The following is a 13,510-nucleotide window of genomic DNA, read 5'->3' on the forward strand; positions in this document are numbered from 1 at the left end:
CTCAAGTAATGAACGCCTGACGTGTGACACGCAGCTATAGCACAGTAGCCCACGACGAGAACGGCTTTCGACACGGCTGATGGTCCCCGAGTGGATGTGCCAGTCGTCCCTCGTGCGAACGCTTGCATACACTCTTGGAGAGTTCAGCGGATGGGCTCAGCAGTCTATAGCCGCATCCGCCACCCAGGAGAGGGGTGCGCGTTTGGTGTGTGGCGGAGGCGGTATACGCGAAGACAAGAACACTGATGTTCGGCAACTCGAGCCACGTGCCTTTGCGACCCGCTTGCACTCACTGTGCATGGTCATGGCTCAGGGCCCCGTCGTATAGAAGTACACTTTGGTTCGTGTGGCCCCTGCAGGTTAGAAAACGGCGAGAAGAAGAATAAAACCGCGCCGACAAGAAATTGAGAAATTGAGGAAGCAGTCCTCGACATGCTCGTTGGAGCCGCGCGCGCCGTCAAGGCGCCAACAGCTTCACGAACAGAAGTGGCTCGTTTGGCGCTCACACCACGGAAGGACGGCGGGCAGCTAATATCGATGGAAATAAAGGGGACCAGACACGCTTCGCAAGACACGAACACCACCAAAGAAACAAAGAAAGAGAGAAAATATAGAAAGGAGGAGGTGGTTGAGATGAACCAAGGAGGCAGCCGTAAATGCACGCCCGATAGTGGCAATCATAAAAAACACGCCGCAGCTGCAGCGCCAGGAAGCGGTTGCAGCGGGCGCAATAAAATGAAGGGCTCCAGAAACGACGAGGAGGAGGCTTGGGAAGACGAAAAGGGGGGTGGGAAGAGAGAGGACTGGCGCGGGAGGGGGGGGGGGGCGAAGTTCGTAAACCGGAAACTGTTAAGACACACCGTCGGCTATTTCGGTGCTTCTTTCAGGCGCGGACCTCGGCCCCCGATCATCGCTGTGGCGGCGCTGCTATATAGCGAGGAGCGCCAGACGGTGCGCGGACATCTGGCGGCCATCTTGTTGTTAGCCGTCCATCTTTCGCGACCCCTCCTTCCCCTCCCCGTGCAAAGAGCTACTTTTTTTATCATTCCGTCGCGGAAGGCGCACCTTTGCACCCTGCCCGCAGCTCGGAAGGGCGTAAATTACACCGCATCCGAGCACGGGGCGCCGAAGATGGGAAAGCCGCGAGCGAGGCAAGGAATGTTCGCCGCCCGTGCCTCGCTGGGAGGCGCTGGCTGCTACCATTTTTCAGAGTTACTGTACGGGAGCCATGCACAGTAATTCTATTTCTGACGTACGCAAAACCTATACGTCTGATCGGTGCGGTGAACGCATAAGAGCCGAGATCTGCCAGTACGTGCTAGACATGCACCGACGGAGTGTTCTACATAAAATGCTGACAGATTAGCTGCTTGCTCCTGAAGGTACAGATTGCTGTTGTTGGCTTAAACTTTTATTGAAACGAACAGAAACTCAAAGCTCACCGAATAAAAAAAAGATGCTCAACTCAAAATACTTGTCTTCTTAACTTTTCTTCCCTAACGGCGTGCGTATATAATGGCGCAGCCGGCGGTACGCGGGGTGACAGAGGGATTGAAATATCCTAAAGCTTTAAATAGTGCGAATATCCTATACAACACACACGTACTGCAGGACTGATTCACGATAAAGTGCACGCAGGACAGGAGGAATCTCGCTCCGCCGACGTCCGCTTCTTCGCGCCATCAGCGCTCCAAGCGGAACTTCCTCCACGGCACGCGTCCACGGGAGATGCGGGGCGGGGAATCAGCGAAGCACTGTTGTTTCATACTCCACTTCACCGGTCAGTAGCGCTGCGCTGACTGGGGCTCTCCTATCGTCGCTTCAACTGCAAAAGCGAGGACTTTCCGCCGTCCTTACCCTGCTTCCTTCCTTCCTTCTTTCCTGAACGACACGCGCCGACGAGTTCTCCCCGGAGGTGGCACGGGCACAAGCAGTCGTTTCGCAACGGCAGCGGCAAACGGGAAGCAACAAGTGCCAGGGCACCGGCGGAGCGCGGCGTCCTGGTATTGTTAAGAGAGGACGCTGGAGGGGGGTGGGCAATATCGGCTCTCAGTCGTCCATCAACCGAACGTCCTCCCGAAGGTCAGTCGGCTGGCTCTTCCATCCGCCGGCCTGCCTGACGCTCGGCCAGCCGGCCGCTAAGCTCTCCCGCCTGCCTGCCTGATGAAGCGGCACAGCGGGCTCCCTCGGTGCACTGTGCTCGGCGAAATGGGTAACAGTCGAGAGGACCCGGCGGCGAGAGAAAAAAAGATAATAAAATGGCACGGGATGCTGTGGGTGCTCTGTAAGCATCTCCAAAAGCCCTTCCCTGTACCGGCTGAAAATTAAAAGCGCAGAGCTCGAGACAAATGGGCTCATACGAGAACGGGGTAAGCGTCCGTTCTCCTCCACATGTGGTGCGTTGCGGCCGCCGCCCACTCGTATTTCCCCGAGCATAAGCTTTATACGCGCTGACCGGTAAACGGGCACGCGCGAGCTGTGTAAAAGCGACGACTTGAGGAGGTCGATGCAAAGCTCGGGATGGCGCAGTCAGCCCGCGGAGGCAGTTAGCGCATGGTTGTGCGGCGCATTTTGTTACAGAGTCGCGTCTTACGTATAGGGATGCCTTATAAACGGCGTCTTGCTGTTCCCATTGAATAGACAAAGTAAGGTTCGCGATGAGCAACGAACGTATGACGTGTCATTTTGCAGGTTCGATTGTGCCTGCCTGCTAGCGAGCGGAACATGCAGGGATATGGCAGATGGAAAAACGATGCAGTTACCTCGAAATGAAAACGAAAAAAAAAAAACGACGCAAGTATCTGCATCTTCATTCGTCGTGCTCTTTCAACGTAGTCGACCCTTCAGATTCGTTCCCCTAAGAAAAATTGTACGGCGGTGTGCAGCTGAGAGCTGCACACTACCGCGAAGAACGCTGTGTATTGAACTTTCGCTGCTACGGCGTTTCAGCAGAGAGCGTTATGCTGCACATAGCTTTAAGAGTGAGGCGTGGCTTGCCTATAAAGGATGCAAACAGTTGCTTCTGTACAACCGCCCACGGAGTCACAGTTTACCAAGCGAATTCGGTAACAACGTTAAGAGCGGCTACCGAACAGCCGAATCACCAAGAGTGCGGCGACGAGTGACGAAAGCCTGGCACTTGAACAATGTTCAAAGCGGCAGCGAATCGCGCGTGCGGCGCAACAGAAGAATCGAACATCCGTGTAGCAGAACTACCTAAGAGTGGGCGTCATCGCTAGGGGTATGCGGCCTTAATTACAGAGCACCTTACAAAAGGAAGTCGAACAAAAGCGGCGCACGCGCGAACCGCCGAGCTTCATCGGCGGCTGGCCCGCGGGCGGCAAGCTGGCCCGCTGGCCCATTTCGCCTCGCCTTGTGGCGGATCGGCGCCGTTCGCCCTCGGCGACCGGATGAAGTGTGCCTGTGGTGGCCCGCTGTAGGTGCCGGCACCCCCGCCTCCCGCTCAGCCACCCGACCCCTCGTCACGTTTTGCCTCTGAGAAAGCGACAGCATGGTAACGCACATGGCCGGGAGGGTGTTCACGGCGTATGCTCACTAACCTCCAGCCCGTGAGGAGGTTGGCAGAGGCATACGCCAGGATACACGTCGAGTTGACCGCGCGACAAAACGGAGAGGAAACTCGGAAGACGCGCTACCGACGTCCTATGTATCGTCCGAGTCGGTGTCGCAGCGTGTCGCGCCTGAGCGATGGACGCTTTCGCAATACAGAGGGCAAAAAGGCAAACCTTTCAAGGACGGAAAATTCCGCGGAAAAATGTGTCAGCAAAATGGAGCAGTGTAACCATCCACGGAACGCGGACAGCTTCGGAAACGCTAATGTCCAAGCTTAAAATAAAGAAATAGAGAGAAGGAAGAAAGGTATGGGCGGTGATTAAAGAGAACGCAATCCAGGGAGGAAAGCTTCGCCCTAATACCAGGAAAGAAAATCCTGCGCACAGCGTGTCTGTTGCGCGCGATTCAGATCTGCCACAATGAATACACACGCCATTTCCCGAACGCTATACGGCCGAGATCTGCACCATAGCAGACGATGTATACGCAATGAACTAATAGGCACGCCAGAGAGCGATGCCAACCCCCTCCCTCCCTCCCTTCGTGAATCGCCGCGCGATACGGACGCAGTGACGTGGAAAATCCCGCGCTGGCCCGATAGGAGCCGCTGCCAAGACAGTCAGCTGCGGAGGCGCGCGCGCCCCGACCACAGAGCGGCCGCCACCGTCGTTTGTTCCACGGAGCCAGGGCCTACGCTGCGTGCCGAGGTCGAGGAGGCGGCCGACAAAAACGACCCGAAGGGGTCATGCAAAACAATGGTTTCCCCCCCTACACGCTAGCACAACTGTCTCTCGAGGCCCAGGCGCTGCCGAAAGCAGCTGTGACACAGGCACGCAAAGGGGCACGCAACGCGCAGCTGCTCTTTCAACAAGCTACACGACGAAAATGATCCGGGGCCGTATATAAAGAACTAGCTTTTTCGGCAAGCTCCCGGGGCCTCGCGGACGCCCAACGTGGAAACGTTTTGACGCTCGGATACCCGGATAGGTAAACGACTTGAAGCGTTGGCGAACCGACGGAAGACGTGACATCGTCGAACCCGCGGGGGCACCCACCGGGTTTCCCCCCCCCCCTCTCTCTCTCTCTCTGCACAACCAGTGTTTTGTTTGCGCCGCGGCCATCCGCGTGCTCGCCCCCCCCCCTTCCCTCCCCCCCCTTCTCGCTCTGCTCGATTGAATTTCGCCTGCGTGGGAGAGTGTACACGTCAGCCGCGGGAAAAGTGGGTCACCGTGCGCGAACGACGAGAGTTGCACAGACCGAGAACAAACGGCAGGGGGACTCCAGCACATCGGCGTGTCCTTCGCGTGACGCGAAGCGGGCTTCAATTATACCGGTAGAGCGCTGTCCACTGTATACGCTGCTCTCGAAAAGCCTACGTGGATTTCGTTGTCGTTCATTTTGACCGATGTTTGCCGTGGTGGCGTAGATATATCGCGACGTCCTTACTGCCTGTCGATTAATCAAACTGTCTTGATTAATTGACCACCCACCCGCCTCATAAAACAGACCAAAAGACAGGCTTGGTCATTTTAAATGTCCCGCCTGTGTTTTTCTCCGCGGCGGCAGTGTCGAATCGCACCGCTATGCTCCAACCATATATGGAACGTATTCCCGACGTATTCACTACGCGGCGTCGGCGCGTGACGCCCAAATATGTTTTTTTCGAACGGCGTCCGCTGCAATCGAAACGGAATGCGCCACCACTGCGCACTTCAACTGCAATTACAGACTGAAATGTTGAAGCGCTTGTCATGAAATGGGTGATGAAACGAGTCGGAAATACGTATAGCGTGTAGTTCCGCCAGCGAAGTCTGAGCTCTTATATAGCCGGAACGTCATGAAAAAAAAAAAAAAAAGAAAGTGGATCGAGGTTTCCACTGCCAATCGTGGCGTGACGAAAGCAAGGACGTGGCGCTGCTCACCGTTCACACAGAGCGCGTTCTTGACATTCCCACGCGACTGAATGGACCGCCAGCCCACTGTGTGACGCCGCGGTCCACAGCACAAATTTCACGTGTATCTCGGTGGCGCTGGCTCAGGTTGGCGTTCATCAACGTCATTGCTTTGCCGGGAATGGAGCTCCAACGCAAATGGACATAGTTCAGACACCGTCGCTTGGAATGTTGCCGACTCGTGTCGCGTAGCAACAACACGAGCACCACTGTGACGTAAGGACCCGACGCGCTGTCCCATCCCCTGCACGCGTGGGGGCTAAGCACGCGCGTCGTTGATAATCGCCGAGCGCGAGACACAGAAAGGCGGTGCGAATATTGCGCGCGTATGAACGAACATGAAAATTTCATTGAGCCAGATGTTTGCTGCTCGTGAAGACAGATCACCTGCACCGCACGATATTTCTCCCCCTTTTTCTTTCTTATGGGGTGTGGAGGGTGGGGGAGGGGAGGGGTCTAGACATTGACTGATGTTTAAGGTATGGAATGGCGACAACGAACCTCCAAGGGCGAGTAAAAGAAGCATCTTCTGAGAACTTCAATGTGCTGCTATTAAGCAAATGTTTCGAATAATTCTGCCGTACGCAGGAGGCAGAATTAAAACACGTGTAAGAGCTAATTTACTCATGTTTGCATCACCAAATTAGAGTGAGGGCGCAGTTTTAAATAAATATAAGCTCCTTCGAATGACGTTCCTTTGAGACCTTGCATTAGAATATAGAAACCGTGCTACCTACATGCCTATGTAGTCGCGCGAATCCAAGCCATGCACTTAACCTTTGACACAATATTTCTCCTTTTACAAGTTTCCCGGCTGACGCAGATTGCATCTGACGCATGAAAGACGAAGAAAAGATAGCAGCGGGGGAACAATGCTCTTCCCGAAGTTATCTCTTCTGACTATCTATTCAACTTTGAACGGCGTGACATTACGTCACATTACAAATAACTTATTTACGATAAGTTCGATACATAAAAATGCTGATTTTGTCGCGGAAAACGCCCGAGCGATAGTAGCGCTTTTGACACACTGGAGCAAAGTACCCTTTGTGGGTAAGCCTGCAGACCAATTACTTTTTTTTTAAGTACTCATCTATAATTTAAGTAACATTTCATCGTTTTCTTTTGAATGCGAATGCACTCTCTCCATGGACAGGAATAATGTCGAGCAAAAAGACATGAAACCGAAGGGCGCAAGTGAACTGTAATTACCTCTATCATACTTTTCGCCGAATGAATGAAGAAATATTCCGTATTCGGTTCGACATTTCAAAGCCAATTACTTCACTCGTATTCGCGTTACCCGGTTAATTGTACAGGTAGCGTATGTCCAGCGCTTGTGTTCGTATAGTGTCGTTCCGTGTTCTTGCCTTTCTGTCGCGCCGTTTCTAAGTATGTTGTTATTCGTGCCTCGAATGTACAGATGCACATTTGTTGATAGACGAGTGCATTTTTTTTTTTAGATGCCAAAAAGAAGAACGTGAGTTTTATTGAGTTTCATTAAACAGCTGCATCTTTCGAGGAAGTTTTCACAGCACGTGATGCTAACCAGCAACACACATCGGCAACGTGTCCGCTTAGGTGCTCACTGTTTAGTACACATGTTCGCCCGTGCGAAGGAACGTTGGGGAAAACGCGGCATCTACAAGGGGCCACATGCAAAGCGCTGAAAGCCACTGTATTATACTGTTCCTTTATTTTTATTTTTTTTTTTTGCGCTGCGCGTATGATTCGATATGACCAAGAACGCTGAAAAAAATAATAACGAAGAGAGAAGGAAGAAGACACTGTAGTAATCAACCCTCTGACACACTATGTTTGTTTCCCTCTCATCGTCAGTTCTCTGCCGCTTCGTGGAGCACGCAACACGTGTGTAAAGCGGCGCGAGAGAATAAAACCAAGGCTGCTGCGTCTTTTCGGCCGTCGATTGCGCAGCAAACGCCAGCTGTTTAACTTGTCCCCACCCACTTTCTTTCCTGAGGTGAATAAAGTTTGATTGATTGATTTGATTCTGATGAATGCTGTTTGTTTCCCGCAGGTTTGCTCAATCTCAGGCATTTTTATCTGATGTATACCTCAGCTAATAATACTTCAAAAAAAAAAATGACTAACTCGTAAGTGACCGATTCGGTTATTTGGTACTGCGGCGCCTGTTTTCTCGAATCGCTGTATCCCACGAAATCTCCAATGGGTACAAGACAATCGTGAAGTTGTACTCTGTTTTACCGAATAATCTGCGCTGGGCGTAACGCTACCGGTTTTAATATTGTTCCTGCAACAATCGACACCCCGAAAGTTACCCGCTTCACAAAGACAGCGAAGGAAATAGAAAAGGAAATGAAAAAATGAGCGCATCACTGTCACTACCATCAGCGGACGGACTAGCAACTGCTGTACAGTCCATGGCACCGAGTTTGATCAGGTGGCGCTGACCGGATACTGCGTCAAACACGTTTGTGCGCACCTCCATACCGAGACTGAGAGGCTTCCCGACACTGTACGACGTATACCTGTACGTCAGAGGTTCTGGACATCGCCCAGCAAAGTAGAGAAGGCGTCTGTCGCACAAAGAAAGGAATACAATAGACAAAGCACCGCAGCTTTTTAAAAGTTCCCCGAGCTCGCAGGCCTATTGTGGACAACCCTTTTCGCAGACGCAGCCTTGCTTGCCCAGGCGTGTCCGGACTTGCGAATGTCCATCAGAACAGCGGGCTTCAAATAACGTAGTGCGCAGGCAGAACAAGGCATCGAATGTGCACCCGTTGCGTGGGTTAAGCAAGAAACGGGAGAGCTGTCTAGAGATCACTGGCAGACAGCATATATACGCAAGTAAGACGAGCTGATACAATGGTTTCCAGCGTATCAATAAACAGCACCTTCATACAGGAGCTTTTTCTATCACCGCACAATAGACTTTCCGTGTAAAACGCTATGTGGCGTTTCTGCCAATTCAAAGCTGTGCCCGTTGCGACAGCGACTACGTTTTCTCTATTGCGACATAAAGGAAGAACAGAGCGTACAGAAAAATGAAAAACGGTAGCTGATCATAACACAACCTAAGGACGTTACGTATTTTCCGGCTTCTGAAAGCTTTCTTTTTTCCTTTAAATCTGCCTTCTTAACGCGGCTCAAGTTTCACGAAACAATGACAGGAATACTAAATCTAGTTTAAGCAGCAAATAAAAAAAATATATAGGTAAGAACCCGAGGTAAGATTCTGATCAAGAAACGGCAGCGAACCAATAAAGAGGAAAGGTGGTGAGAAAGGGGAGGCCGCGAGCGGCGGCGTTGAGCAATACATTACATACGCCAGCCTAAAAGCCTGAGCGTAAAGGGAACCGTATTGGCCCCTGCGCAACAGAAATAGGAAAGAGAAAAAAAGTGAGACTCGAAGAAAAGAAGCAAGGAGAGCGAGATAGAAGGGACGAGTGTGTACACCACGGGCAGCGGCCGTGGCTCACAGAGTATTGAAATTCACTGGACGCCTCGAGGAAAACGCCAGGAGCGCCAGCGGCATGAATCGAGGTCGGCGGCAGGCAGCCAGCCAAGGTATGCGGCAACAGCAGCAGCAGCAGTAGCAGCGCTGGATGCGTGCCTGCCCCACGTTGGGGAAAAAGTTTGAGACCAGCGACGACAGCGGCGGCAGCTGCCTCAACACCAGCGCAATAAGAACGAACGGCCGGTGGAACGATAGGGGTGTACAGCGAATATATATGCAACGCAGCTCGACGAAAAACAACGCGCCGCTGCAGCGGCCGGCGGCAACGGCACGAAGCAGCAGCTGCTCGTAAACTTCATCCGGCGTGCGTAGCAGACATCGCCTCACAGACGCCGCGGCGCGCAAACCGGCGAGACAAGCAAGCCATGACTCATAGTCAGCTGCTGTAGGTTCTTGCAGCAGGGTTCCCTGACCAGTACACACGGGGGAGCTCTTTATTTACAGCGAGGCGATATTTTACGGTGTTCGCCGCTCTCCCGCGAGTGCCACGCGCTCAAAAGAAAAGGCGAAAGTGAAGTGCAAACCAGCCCTCACCCCCATCGCCTGTTCCGAAGTGGAAGAGAACAGTGGTCAAGGACCGATTAGCTGCTTATCTTCGCGCTTCCTACTGTTTTGCGCCAGTGCTGGACCAGGCAGTAAATCGCCAGAAGGCTAGCCGCTCGCGCATTTCAACTGTCGGTGCGGGGCAAAGCACCGCGGCAGGTGCGAAACCCGTGAAGGGTGTACGTCTCATTGCAAGCGGCAATCATAATGTGAAGTAGAATCCAGAACTTAATATGCAACAGTAGTAGACAGAAAACTCGGTAACATTCGCATTGAAACTATTTCGGTTAAAGCAGACTGTGTTCGTGCTATGCTATAGTCCTAGGGTAAACCTTGCCTGTGCACCACACGAGGTTGTTTCGTCAACACGTCCCATGCCCCGAAATTACGGCTAGCAAATGCCAGTGTGCTAATGCTAATAATAACAGGCGATGCAACAAAAAGTCGAAACAGCCGTGAACAGTCAAGTTATAAACTAGCTAATGCAGGCGGCGAAACTACGGACACGTTCGTAAAGGTGCGAAAACATTCCCCTGCTCAAACCAATGGACGGCAGGCGACCGGTGACTTAAGCAACTAGCAACGGTTCTTATTCTAAACCGAACGCATGTTTTCTGCGTAGGAGCAGTCAGGTCCGTTACGCTGAAGTCCACGTCAACTAACGTAAAAGAACGGGACTGTTCTACGTGCGACTGGAATTCAAAAAGCGCCGGGAAGATTTAGAGTTCCGCCATCGCCATTGGCATCACCGCACCAGCCGTATGGCCTCATTGCTAACGAAAGGGCAGGTAACGCTAGCCTTTCGCCGCTAGTTCAGTTGTTCAGTTCACGCCCACCGTTCACTGCCACATACCAAGAACAACTTCAAATATAGCATGCCATTATAGAGCTAGAGCGCCAATAAACGTTGACACCTGCGACAAACCAACAGCATTACAACGGCTAGCACCACGCTTACCTGCAAGATCGCGACAGCCAGACACAGGCGAAGCGCTGAAGTTGATTTCCGGTGAACACACACAAAAATTACTCCAGTCGGGCTCGGAAATCCAAGTGCAGTGCGGTGTAAACCCTGGCTCTGTCGGCGGCTTGCGAACGCAGAGCTGCAAAGCAGGCGTGCTCGACGTCCGCACAAGGTACTCTCCGAATCACGAACAGAAAACGCACGCAAGCGCTAACACTGCCAGTGCCGGCACACACTGTCCCACGTAGAGTGACCGTCGCTCAGTGATCACGGGACAACCGCATCAGCTGCACAGCCATGACAGCGCTGTAGAAACGTTCCAGAAGACCGGTGCACTGCGACTAAACGGCGTACAGCGCCTGCCACGACTGCTCAGACGGGAATAATAGAGCCGCCGGGCCGTTCAGGTTTTTCTTCCTCTCCGCGAGGCCACGATCGCAGGGGACGCGCGTGAGTGAAGAGAGACCGCTTCGAAGCTGCCGGCGACGGCGCTCGCGGTGCCATCTATGAGGCGCGCGGAAAATTAACGAAATCCTTGCTGGCGGAAGCGGCGATTTCGGTTGTTGCGTTGGGACGGGCGTCAAAACCACACGCTGTTTTTAGTTCCTCGCTAAGTATACATTTTTTTAATTATTCATATACTGAGATTCTGATTTTCAGCTCTATCAGAGTAGTGCTATGGGGCAGCTGCGTCGCGAATTTCATATTCGTTCAGCGGCGTACCAACTATTTCTCGAGTGGGGGGCAAACAGCAAACGATCTCTCTCTCTCTCTCTCTCTCTCTCTCTCTATATATATATATATATATATATATATATATATATATATATATATATATATATATATATATATAGCGTATGACTATCACCATAAGTGAAATTGGCTGGAAATGCGCCAGTCAGTTATATTTATATTTAACAGACATAGACCTCTTTATCTATCACACGTGGTGAACCACGGGACCCGAAACATTATTTTAATTATCATTTATTTCTTTCAACTGCATAAAATGGCAAGATGATGCAGGAACGAAAGGAGATGAGTGCCTGACAGAGGTTCCTTATCCCGCCCAGTAGCAGCAGTACACGCACATAAATAATGCACATTTGCTACGAACAATTTTAATAATTAAACAACTAATTGTACTTGGTGGTTAAGTCTACAGCGTAAATGTATCGCTAGTTTAGGTAATAGTATGTGCCAACGTTATACGCAACGAAGTACGATCAGCATAAATCGGTTGCATTCATCATCATCATCAGCCTGGTTACGCCCATTGTAGGGCAAAGGCCTATCCCATACTTCTCCAACAACCCCGGTCATGTACTAAATGTGGCCATGTCATCCCTGCAAACTTCTTAATCTCATCCGCCCACCTAACGTTCTGCCGCCCCGTGCTACGCTTCCCTTCCCTTGGAATCCAGTCCGTAACCCTTAATGACCATCGGTTATCTTCCCTCCTCACTACATGTCCTGCCCATGCCCGTTTCTTTTTCTTGATTTCAACTAAGATTTCATTAACTCGAGTTTGTTCCCTCACCCAATCTGCTCTTTTCTTATCCCTTAACGTTACACCTATCATTCTTCTTTCCATAGCTCGTTGCGTCGTTCTCAATTTAAGTAGAACCTTTTTCGTAAGCCTCCAGGTTTGTGCCCCGTAGGTGAGTACTGGTAAGACACAGCTATTATACACTTTTCTCTTGAGGGATAATGGCAACCTGCTGTTCATGATCTGAGAATGCCTACCAAACGCACCCCAGCCCATTCTTATTCTTCTGATTATTTCCGCCTCATGATCCGGATCCTCCGTCACTACCTGCCCTAAGTAGATGTATTCCCTTACCACTTCCAGTGCCTTGCTACCTATTGTAAATTGCTGTTCTCTTCCGAGACTGTTGAACATTACTTTAGTTTTCTGCAGATTAATTTTTAGACCCACTCTTCTGCTTTGCCTCTCCAGGTCAGTCAGCATGCATTGCAATTGGTCCCCTGAGTTACAAAGCAAGGCAATATCATCAGCGAATCGCAAGTTACTAAGGTTTTCTCCATTAACTTTTATCCCCAATTCTTCCCAATCCAGGTCTCTGAATACCTCATGTAAACACGATGTGAATAGCATTGGAGAGATCGTATCTCCCTGCCTGACGCCTTTCTTTATTGGGATTTTGTTGCTTTCTTTATGGAGGACTACTTTGGCCGTGGAGCCGCTATAGATATCTTTCAGTATTTTTACATACGGCTCGTCTACACCCTGATTCCGTAATGCCTCAATGACTGCTGAGGTTTCGACAGAATCAAACGCTTTCTCGTAATCAATGAAAGCTATATATAAGGGTTGGTTATATGCCGCACAATTCTCTATCACCTGATTGATAGTGTGAATATGGTCTATTGTTGAGTAGCCTTTACGGAATCCTGCCTGGTCCTTTGTTTGACAGAAGTCTAAGGTGTTCCTGATTCTATTTGCGATTACCTTAGTAAATAGTTTGTAGGCAGCTGACAGTAAGCTGATCGGTCTATAATTTTAAAAGTCTTTGGCGTCCCTTTTCTTATAGATTAGAATTACGTTAGCGTTCTTCCAAGATTCCGGTACGCTCGAGGTCATGAGGCATTGCGTATACAGGGTGGCCAGTTTCTCTAAAACAATCTGTCCACCATCCTTCAACAAATCTGCTGTTACCTAATCCTCCCCAGCTGCCTTCCCCGTTTGCATAGCTCCCAAGGCTTTCTTTACTTCTTCCGGCGTTACCTGTGGGATTTCGAATTCCTCTAGACTATTCACTCTTTCATTATCGGTTGCATTGGTTGCATTATTCACAAGAAAATAACTGAACCGCCATCCCGATACTGCCAAAGTGGATGTCCAACGAAGCTGTAAAACCGCCACTACAACTGCTGAGGGAGGTAAGCAATGCTTTACTCCTTTAGAGTAAGGGTAGTAATGGTAATTTAGAGTAATGGTAATAACGGGAGTAATGG

At 50.8% G+C, this 13,510-nt stretch overlaps 1 protein-coding gene across 1 annotated transcript in view; it reads right to left on the reverse strand.

Moving 5' to 3' along the window:
• Drak (Death-associated protein kinase related) overlaps positions 1-10,984 on the reverse strand; it is a 240,002-nt gene extending 229,018 nt beyond the window's left edge. The window contains exon 1 of the mRNA XM_070532150.1: positions 10,526-10,984. The gene's annotated coding sequence lies outside the window, so the exon portion shown is untranslated. The remainder of the gene's footprint in view (positions 1-10,525) is intronic.
• Positions 10,985-13,510: the final 2,526 nt, after the last annotated feature.

The sequence above is a fragment of the Dermacentor albipictus genome, chromosome 1 (genome assembly GCF_038994185.2).
Source record: "Dermacentor albipictus isolate Rhodes 1998 colony chromosome 1, USDA_Dalb.pri_finalv2, whole genome shotgun sequence".
In the NCBI taxonomy this organism is placed as follows: Eukaryota; Metazoa; Arthropoda; class Arachnida; order Ixodida; family Ixodidae; genus Dermacentor; species Dermacentor albipictus.